Below are 11,539 nucleotides of genomic sequence, written 5' to 3' on the forward strand. Positions count from 1 at the left end.
AAAACAAATCATAATTAATATCAGAATAATTAAACGGAACTGGTTGTAGCAGTACAAATGTACCGAATTAAAATACCCACGGTTTGGGAATAAATACAAAAAATATTTAAAATAAAAAATATATATAAATGATTATTGAAACAACTCGTGTTTGATATTCTTAATTTCAGTTTAATATCATTTTTAAATTTTCATATAAATATTCAATACATTAACATGAAAATGCCTTCTGGGGGCTTGTAAAGGCTTTGTTTTTATGAATATTAACTTCAACTTTTTCAAATTTTTGGAATGTATATAACTATATGTATCCTATGGATAATAATATAAATTTTTACATTTTCATTATACTAATAATACTAATTACATGTATTTAGTCTGTTGCATTTTGCTAGTATAAACTGTACAATGATTAAACATCTAGTTCATACAAAATGCAGGAACAAGTAACGTTTATATGGTCTAGTTACTAATTTAACTTCTTTATATCGTTTAACACGTTAACTGCCACGATAATATCAGAAAAAATTCATATGTGCTGTGGTATATTTAATAGATAATTTAGTTGAAAATGTTAAATCAAAGGAACTTATGGATTGATTCTGCCGCATAACAGACAAATATTATGGCAAGGCTATGTTATGAAGAACTTTCCATAATAATTCGTTCTACATATTGACAAAAGCCATTTGTTGCTGTACAGTCAGGCGTTCTTCTCAGGTTGTCAGATAGTAAACCTAACCTAGAAACCTCACAAACGTAAAAAAAAACATCTTGGATAACAGGGTCTTTCTGACTCAGCTTCATAACATACGAGTGATGTTGCAGTTTATATGTAAAACGCGTGAATGCTCAGCAAATACATGACATTTTGACAGTATTTAGTTTCATATAGTAACATTCAGTATGATACAGTAACATTTCATATTTATCATATGAAAGTTGGAGCGTAGCATTGCCTTGCCATAACATTGGTCTTATGTGCGGCAGAATCGGCTTATTAATGTACAAAAAAACACTTTATGTCACACATATATGACTAACATGGCCCTATATTGAAACTTTTTTTCTACTATATATAACATTGTTTATGTAGCATAGCAAATAACGTGTTAAAATTTGTTTTATGGTCTTCTTTATATTGATCGATTTTCTTAGTAAATTTGTAATCAATAATTGTATTATAAATCACATTAGATAAAACATTCAGATTTTCAAAAAAAAACGTGGAAATGGTAGTGATTTATTATATGATTGGAATTTTAAAATTATTAAATTATGTTCTGAGAATATTATTTTATTCATCGTATTGTTTCCAAAAATATATCAATCTCAAAAATAAATGTGATATCAAGAATTTTCTTAAGTATTTTTAAAACATCATCAGTGCATTATCACAAGTATTATTTATCATCGAGTTAGCAATGAAATAAAAATAACTTATATAACTACTTTATCGGACAAGAAAATCACAAGTTATGGAAAACCCGATTTATTATAGCAAAAATAATGGATAAATACATTGAGCGGACAGATTACATTTTTCAAGGATTTTTCAAACATTTATTGGATGTTACGTAATTTATTCCTTGCAAATAACATCATCAGAGGTCATTTTTTAAATTATTCTTGCACGATTGGTAGTATAGTTAACGGTTTAATAAATGGTAACTAGATTAATATTGTAATGATGTCACTTCATCAATTTATCTAATTTTGGAGCCATACGAAACTGAATTCATCAGCAAATATTAATTTGTCCAACAGTCATTTTTGTCTTTCAGTTATTTTTATTTTATACATGGTTGTGTGAAATCGTAATTAATGTACTCAATATAATAGAATTTTAAAAATCTGGTGCAATTTTGATTCATTCAATTCACGAATTTTAAAAGTACAAATTTAAAATTAGTTCAACTGAATAACCTCCTACGGAGATGTTTATATTTTTACGAGATTGTTGTTATAGTTTTGTACATTATTTCTTTCAAGCTACTATTCTATTTCGTTTGACGCTAAGTTATAAAATTCTAAAAAACAAATGGAATTTTATCTATATTAAATAATTATTTATTATTTCCATAAGAAACTTTGTTTGGAGTGCGGACTATCTTAAAGTTAATATTAAGAGCCAAAACTTTCAGAGAATTGTTTTTTACCTATTTGGAAGCATTTGAGCCCCTGAGAGCAAAGAAATTCGAAAAAATTCATATCAAGGTCAATCACCTTAATATACATGTAAACCAAAAGTTGAACTTTGTTCTACGTTTTTTCAAATAATTTGCAATATTTGAAAACTGAAGCAACAAACCATCATAATCACACCTTTGTAATTTTTTAAAATGTACCTGTATTTTTTTCAATATTAACCAATTCTGAAATACTATACTATAAAATAATACATCAGTACCTATATTTATTATATCTATTTAATTTCTGCTTTTTTTCTAGTTAATAATTTTGCAAGTTTCTCTTCTTGGTTTATAACGGCTAAGGTTACTCGGGTTAGTTTTGCTATAGAAAACAAAAGTTATGAGAAATCATGCTTACTTTCTTACAACGGGACAAAGATATTATTCATCAGACTTTTATATCCATAATAAAATAAAATAATATATTTGTACTATAAGTTGTTTCCTTTTGAATGGATCTCTATATATACTTTGACATAAATTATGGTTTCTTTAAATTTCTTTGCTAGAGAATATATACATGTGCTTATATTTACTCATATTTTTATAACTTTTGACAAAGGTCAACATTACAAAATTATATTAATTGTTTTTTATATTTTTCATTATTGCTTTTTTGCAATTTGCAGTTACAAATATATACATGTGTTTGTAATAAATAAGTTTTCATAACTTTTAACAACATTCAAAACCTGCTAAATTATTTTAACTATTTTGCTTGAAAGGAAGAATTTTGTCAAAGACAAAGTCAAAGACAAAAAATCATGTCAAACTTATATTTGTGTAGTTACAATCTGGTTGTCTACTTACTACTAACTCTACTTCCTTATTTAATTTCATATTTGTTTATTTCAAATTTAGTATGTTTAACAGTTCAAGTCTTTACGACTTGTCAACTTTAAATATATTAAACAAGTTACATCTACTTTTGTTTAAGGTTGTACTTACAAATTAAAAAAAAAAAACAAGGACACAAATGTTGACAATTCACGGTTTTAGCATTAATTTTTAAATGTTAATTATGTTTGAAATATTTAATTTTCATACAAAACAAGTAGTGGCAAGTTGTACGAACTTCGCGAAATATGAAAATAATATACTAATGATTGATTTAAAATTTAACCTTATAATCAATATGTTTTTCTGTCTAATGGTAAACAGTTTCTGTTTGTTTTAAAAAACAATACTTACTTTGTTGCTTTAACAATTTTTAAATATTTTGAAATTTTTTGAAAATTTTGGATTTAATTACCAAGTTTTATTAACAGTAGATTTGCAGATGTTAGTTATATATCTATTTCTACAAAAGCGAGCTAATTTGACTAATGCAAGAAGATGTAATTTTTGGAAAATATGAATAATTTAAATAAAATGTTTAATAAACAAAAAAATATGAAAAACATTTTTTACCATTTGGTCAAGTACATCAACGCCGTACTTGATGCTAGAAAAGATATGCGTGAAAAATGGTTAATTAAACTTTTTTTTAAGTATGAAACTGTATTAAAATTGGAAACAATAAAGTTAAAAATTTTTGAATAAAAGTAAATACTACGTATATTGATATAATCAATTACAAAATTAAGCCAATAAACTAACTAAATTAGTGAAAATCATTGATAAATTATATATTTAATTATATATTTAATTATATATTTATCCTATACAAAATTAAATATAATACGCCAAACGTCAAAGTAAATCACAAAATTGAAGTGTCATTTTAATGACAAATTAGTGTCACCCTTCGGGGGATACGATGGACGGTTTTGCAGATATCCCCATCGTAAATGTGAATAGAATACTCTATGATGATTCACAAACATGTTCTCAATACATCACGGAACAAATTAAACTTAATAAAACGAATAACCATCAAACTGAAACCACAGATGCAAGTAAAATGAAACCGTCTATTCTATTGGATAGTAATTATCAAATTCCATCGACAAGCAATGAGCCTATGATCATGGATAATATAGATTCTCAAACTGCGTCTACTTCTTGGAATTCTGCTCCTTGGCAAGTTGTTACTAGCCCGAAAAGAAAACGACCAAAGCGCCAAAATGACGAACCGATTAAATTAAATAACAGATTTGAAGTATTAACAAATGAGGAACCGAAGGCTCAGCCAGAATGTCCTACACCAATCAAAAAAATTATTCCGCCTCCTATTATTATATACGGAGTTACAGATTATAAAGGTATGACTAGTACTATCGATAATTTCTTAGGCAATAAAAATTATACAACAAAAACTTTATCAAACAATAACATAAAATGTAATGTTTCAAATATTGAAGACTACAGAAAGCTAGTAAAATTCCTACCTAGTACGAAAGCAGTTTTCCATACATACCAGGTCAGTACTGAAAGGGCATATAGAGTTGTGTTGAAGTATATCCACCATTCAACAGATATTTCTGAATTGAAAAATGAAATTGAAACCAAAGGGCATAAGGTCAGGAACATTACAAATATATTACGCTATAGGCAAAAGACCCCTCTTAATATGTTTTACATTGATCTTGAACCAAATAAAAACAATTCAGAAATCTTTAAGATAAATAAGATACTTAACCAAATTATACATTTTGAGACTCCGTTTAAACCATCAGTGATATCACAGTGCACAAAATGCCAAATGTACGGTCATACAAAAACGTATTGCAATCGTCCATTTATTTGTGTAAAATGTGGACTGCCACATGACAGTAAACGATGTACGAAATCAAAAGAATCCCCAGCTTTTTGTGTGAACTGTGAAGAAGCTCACACAGCAAACTACAAAGGTTGTTCTGCCTATAAGAATTTATTACAAACTAAATCTAAAAATGATTTCAACAACAAAAACGGGTCAAAACAATCACACAATTCTCCTATAAACATCAAAACTGCTGCCACTCCTCAACGATTTGGTAGACTAACAAACACGGAGCACATGTCATACTCTCAAGCCATCAAATCCAATAGAAGCGAAAACTCAAATATACAAAATAGTAACTATGCAAATAATGAATTTTCTCAATTCTTCACTGAATTTAAAAATATGTTTCAACAACTTATGCAACATAATACTATGATTATTAATATGTTATCTACCCTCATCAATATCAACAAAACTAAATAGCTGTATGGTTAAATTTTTACGAGTAGGACTATGGAACTCCAACGGGCTTATGCAGCATAAACACGAAATAGTATTATACCTCAATGAAAACAAAATAGATGTTTTTCTGGTAAGTGAAACTCATTTCACTAATTATTCAAACTTATTCATTCCTAATTATCGTGTATATCATACTAATCATCCAGATGGCACAGCTCACGGGGGTACAGCTGTATTAATAAAATCTAATATATCTCACTATGAACTTGAAAAATATAATAAAGATTACTTGCAAGCAACATCCATCAAAGTACAAACGTCATCTTTTGCAATAACAATTTCTGCCGTATATTGTCCTCCACGTCATACAATCAGTAATATACAATTTTCTGAATTCTTTGAATCTCTTGGAAATAAGTTTATAGTTGGTGGAGATTTTAACAGTAAACACACATTTTGGGGATCAAGACTGATTAATCCAAAAGGAAGAAAACTGTATGAAGTTATTGTGCAACAAAACTATGGTACTCTTTCCACGGGCACTCCGACTTACTGGCCAACTGACCCAATGAAGAAGCCCGATTTATTGGATTTCTTCATAATGAAAGGCTTAAACTCTAGGTACACAGAAGTTCATTCAAGCTACGATCTCTCTTCAGATCACTCACCTATAACTGCTACTATCTGTTCTTCAGTTATCAATGTTTGTAAACCTTATAGACTTCATTCGAGAAAAACAAACTGGGAACTATACCGCTGCAAAATAGAAAACAATACTGATCTCAAAATTAGTCTTAAGAACTCATCGGAAGTTGACTCAGCTATTGACAAATTTAATAAAACACTTCATGATGCTGCTTTACTTGCTACTCCAGAAACAATAGTTCAACAGGATCAACCTCTATCTTTTGAAATTAAAAATTTAATCTCAGAGAAAAGGAAAGCAAGACGAAAATGGCAGTCAACTCACTTTCCATCAGATAAGAACATATACAATAACTTAAGCAATAAACTAAAATCCAGATTGAAAGAAATTTCTAACCAAAACTTCAACAATTACGTATCAAACCTAAATAGATTTGATAACTCAATCTGGAAACCAATTAAAAACAAATTAAAACCACGTATTCAAAATCCGCCTGTTAGATGGGATGACAGCAATCACCTATCTTGGGCTAGGAGTGATGCAGAAAAAGCTAATTTATTTGCTCATTATTTAAGTACAGTTTTCAAACCGAACCCAGATTACTCTAACGCAGCGGACCTTAACTCAAATATGATTCCTTCTCACAACTCAATGAACAGTATAAAGTTCTTTTCATTAAAGATTATAATTGAAGAGATTAGTAAACTAAAAAATAATAAATCTCCAGGTTACGATTTAGTTACGGCAAAAATGTTGAAAGAACTGCCAAAGAAGGGATTCATCCTTCTAACGTATATATTCAACTCAATAATTAGATTAAATTATTGGCCAACTCTCTACAAAACATCTGTAGTAAAAATGATCCATAAAAGCGGAAAAGATCCTTATATGGTTACCTCATATAGACCAATCAGCCTTCTACCAATTGTTTCAAAAGTGCTCGAAAAACTCCTGCTTCAACATATCTTAACTAGCGCGAATATATTTCCAGAACATCAGTTTGGCTTTCGGAGTCAACACTCCACAATTCAACAGTGCCACAGAATCGTAAGAGTCATCAGCAATACTTTCGAGGCCAAACAATTCTGTTCTGCAGTCTTTCTAGATGTGAGCCAGGCTTTCGATAAGGTGTGGCACAAGGGACTTTTATTGAAGATTAGATCGCTACTTCCATGTGGTTATTATAATATTCTAGAATCTTATCTCGCCAATAGGAAATTCAAAGTACGGGTCAACACTGAAACCTCAATATCTCATCAGATTGAGGCAGGAGTTCCACAAGGCAGTGTTTTAGCGCCATTTTTATATATCCTCTTCACTAGTGATTTTCCAACTTTACAATCAACCACAACAGCTACATTTGCTGACGACATAGCAATTCTTTCGACACATGCTGATGCATCTAAGGCTACGCTAATTTTACAAAGGCATCTAAATGTTATAGAGGAGTGGACAAAAAAATGGAGAATAAAAATAAATGAGAGCAAGTCTAGTCATATAACATTTACACTGAACAAGACAACATGCCCAGGAGTACATTTTTATGGCCAAGCAATTCCAAGCACCGAATGCGTCAAATACTTAGGTATGCATTTAGATCGTAGGCTCACGTGGAAGGACCATATTCGCGCCAAATTGAATACTATAAAAATTAGAATCGCTGAACTATACTGGCTACTGGGACGCAAGTCAATTTTATCCATTGACAATAAACTTCTAATTTACAAGGCAATAATAAAACCCATATGGACTTATGGCATTGAATTGTGGAGCTGTGCAAGCAAATCCAATATAGCGTTAATGCAACGTGCCCAATCGAAAATATTGAGGCAGATTACTGATGCTCCGTGGTTTGTTAGTAACAAAACTTTACACGACGATCTTCATATTGATTTTATAAACAAAATAATACAAATCAACAGTATAAAACACTTTCAAAAACTACAACATCATTCAAACAATATAGTCACTCAGCTTCTTGAGACATCAACTTCAAGAAGACTGAAGAAGAAGCTGCCCGAAGATAATATGGAGGAACCATAGAACTACCACAACCTTATATAAACAGAATAATTGAATCATTTATTGAAGTGATTCTCTGAATATGATTGTAATATTGATCCGATAAATTTATATGTGTGTTTGCAAGTGTGTGTGTATGTGTGTGAGTGAATGACATAAGCCAAATAGCTCATAGAATAGTTATGTATTCTGATTGCTATTGAAAATAAAAATTAAAAAAAAAAAAAAAAAAAAAAAAGTTTTGTAGAGAACATTCACTTATAGTACAATTTTTTTATTGCTCTTAATTTATAGTTACCAATATATATTATTTTAATAATGATTTAGTAATATTTTCATAAATTATTAGAACATATTATATTTTTTTAATTTTTTTATAAATAATTTAAATTTTATAAATACTGTATATCAGTCAGGAAAACTTTCTAGTGTAAGAGATAATAGAAAATATTTTTACAAGTAGTTAATAGTAGTTCATTCTCCAATTATTTAAGAATTATTTTGAATGAATAATAAACACATACACATATTAAATTATATTAATTTATTTACATATGTAAACGCATATACATACTCTACTACCTTATGGGCATTCAGACTTAAAAAGAATAATAACGATATCAAATTTACCTGTATAAAATGAAGTTGAGTCTATTAGAAAAAAATTATTAATACATTTAGATGTATTTTTACTGTCTGTCTAAGCAAGTTAAAATATGGCTAACTCTTACTTATATGACTTTAAATTTCACTTTCGCTTTTCACTTTCACTTGCCATATTTTTAATATAATGAAAAACTATAAAAATAACAATTACCATGCTTATTGTTCAAATACTAAATTATAAATATTTGTATTCTTCAAAAAAAAATATTCAAGGCGATTTTCAATCTATAGCCTCAAGCTCAAATATATCACAGTGTATAAATTCTTATGGCTTTATATGTGAAAATCAATTTTTTCTTAAAGTGATCTTAACTTTAAGTTAACTTACCTTGAGTTAAATTTTCATTTTTAAATAATTTTAATAACTAAAAAGTTGATTATGTGATATATTATGTGAAATATCAAAACTTCAATAAATATTTAAGAAACATAAACCTATAATATTGACCTATGTTTTAGTTACTCGATCATTCTAACTAAGCAATCTTTGAGCTTCTAAGCTTTCCAAATTCGGGACGTTTAATAATCACGTCATCAATTTTTCAAGAATTTTTGGAACTTTCTAACACCTTGGTGATATTCAAAATTACCCCTCTCCCTTGCTACTGTAGAAGATGGTATTTAAGTAAAAATAAATACATTATATAACAACTTTGAATAATGTTTATTAATAATATGGTAACACTCGTGATGCACAAATTTATCAGTGTCAATCATTATACACATTTAAATAATGATAAATTATAAATATATATTTATAATAGCATTAAAAATATGTATAATATTTTTAAACACATAATGTAATTAAAGTCATACTTGAAATATATCATGATCGGTTTGTCATTGTAATTAGCATTTAGGACTTGAACCTTCATTAGAGAAATGAAGTAATTGCTGATTAATAAATTCTATAATATTCGTTGACACAGGGATTATGTTAAACAATGCCTAAATAAATATTGTTTTAAGCAAACGTCACTCATCATGTAATTGTGTTTGAAGAACTTTATGTAATTAAATTAACATACATTCATGACTGATGGTATTTTTACCCGTATAGAAATGATATCATCAAGAGCGAATGACGAATCATTGGCTCTCGATTCTTATCTTATCTGTCGTAACGCACTTCCGTTGCTTGTATGGATTTACATCCTAGTCGCGCCTGAAGAAGTTACACTTTCAAAAAAATCAGTAACATATTAGAATTTTAGGTTCACTTTGTCGAGTAACATATTAGAATTTTAGATTTACGTTTGGCTACAAATGGACGTCTGAAAATATGTGGGTTCGAAAAACGAATTGGAGTAGTACTGTCTAATTAATATACCATGTAGTTCCCAGTTTTGTTTGCCAGAGCATTCTCAAAAAACAGTATTCTGGTTCAAATAATCTCGAGAACAAATATCCCATGATTAGCATCGAAGTTGATAATTCTCTCACTGGGTCAATATGAAGGGACTTGGTAACTGTCGTGGTATGTGCGAGTGCGTGCAATATTCTCGCTCTCGAGCCATGCTAACAAAAGTGCTAAGCGTGCCGCATGACTCAACCTTGGCCTAAAGAACCTGTTTCAATAGTCGTATATATTGTCCCTTCATGCACGATTTATGGCACACGACATTTCAATAATCATAAACGACCAATGATAAGGAAAATACTAATTATTTAGATTTACGTGATACAGAACATTTCATATGAGTTCCTGTAAAAGTCTCGGTCTTGCATCCAAAAGAGTTTGAGTTCAATTCTTGCGCTAGATATAGTTTATTTTTTGACTTAATGCACGTACATTAGTCATTATACATTTATAATTGATTTTTACACTTTTATTTCAGTTGCTAGTATATGATTGTATGGTGCATCATATATCCTTTTCTTTGTCAATAATTTTATAAAATTGGTTCGGAGGAGATTCTTTGTTTTACTATCTTCCTACATAGTTCTTGCCTACTCTTCATCCATTTTTTGCACTCCATAATGGCGTGATCAGCATCCGCTCTAGTCGCTTCACCAAGCAATAGCATTTAGTTATATCTATGTTGAAAATATGGACTCAAGTATGTAATGTGTATCAAGAAATATTAGCTTTTCATGTGGTTTTCGGGTCTCACTATTGAAAAATAGGCAGGATACTTAGTAGTTCATTAGCATGATATTCAATCTTTAAGAGGTGTTTATGGCATCTGTTCTTGGTAAATCTTTTACGAATGCAATGTCCAAATTATTATGATTCATGTAACTAGAAATATACCAGAGAGCATCAATAATGGTTCTGAGAGTTTTGAGTACGATATTGGACTTACTGGTACATACCCAAAGTTCAATTCCATAGAGCCATATGGGTTTAAGGATAATTTTATACTGAAGGACTGTATTGTCGAAAGATAGTTGGAACTACTATCAAAAAACCAATAAAGTTTAGACATTTTGATTTTGACAAGTTTGGTTTGCTGCATATTTGATGTGAGAGAAAAGTGCAAATGAGAATATAGTTTATTCAACGAATACCCAAAATGCATTACTGTTATCTATTTTAATCAAATTTGATTAATTTAATTGTTTAACACACAGAAAACTCAGCATGCTAACCCAGCAGTAAGTCTGTAAATAAAAGTATATTGACACCCTAAAGTTGTCTCAAAACCTACATGTGGCAGGGTGTCAATACAATACCATACCATATATAGGTTTTGAGACTACTTTAGGTTGTCAATATATTTACAGACTTACAGCTGGGTATCTCGAATTCAGAGATTCTTACCTAATTAATTTTCCGTAGGGTAGTTTAGTAATGGGCCAAAAATCGAAAATGAAAATGTTTGCATTTCTCGGCGTTTTGTTGGTTTCAGAATATTTTGGCATACCTCAGAAAAATGGATGTTAGTGTATGTTTGTGTGTGT

Source organism: Ctenocephalides felis, unplaced genomic scaffold (genome assembly GCF_003426905.1).
Source record: "Ctenocephalides felis isolate EL2017-DRISC unplaced genomic scaffold, ASM342690v1 CF-g0.4_SCAFFOLD_03572, whole genome shotgun sequence".
Classification (NCBI taxonomy): Eukaryota; Metazoa; Arthropoda; class Insecta; order Siphonaptera; family Pulicidae; genus Ctenocephalides; species Ctenocephalides felis.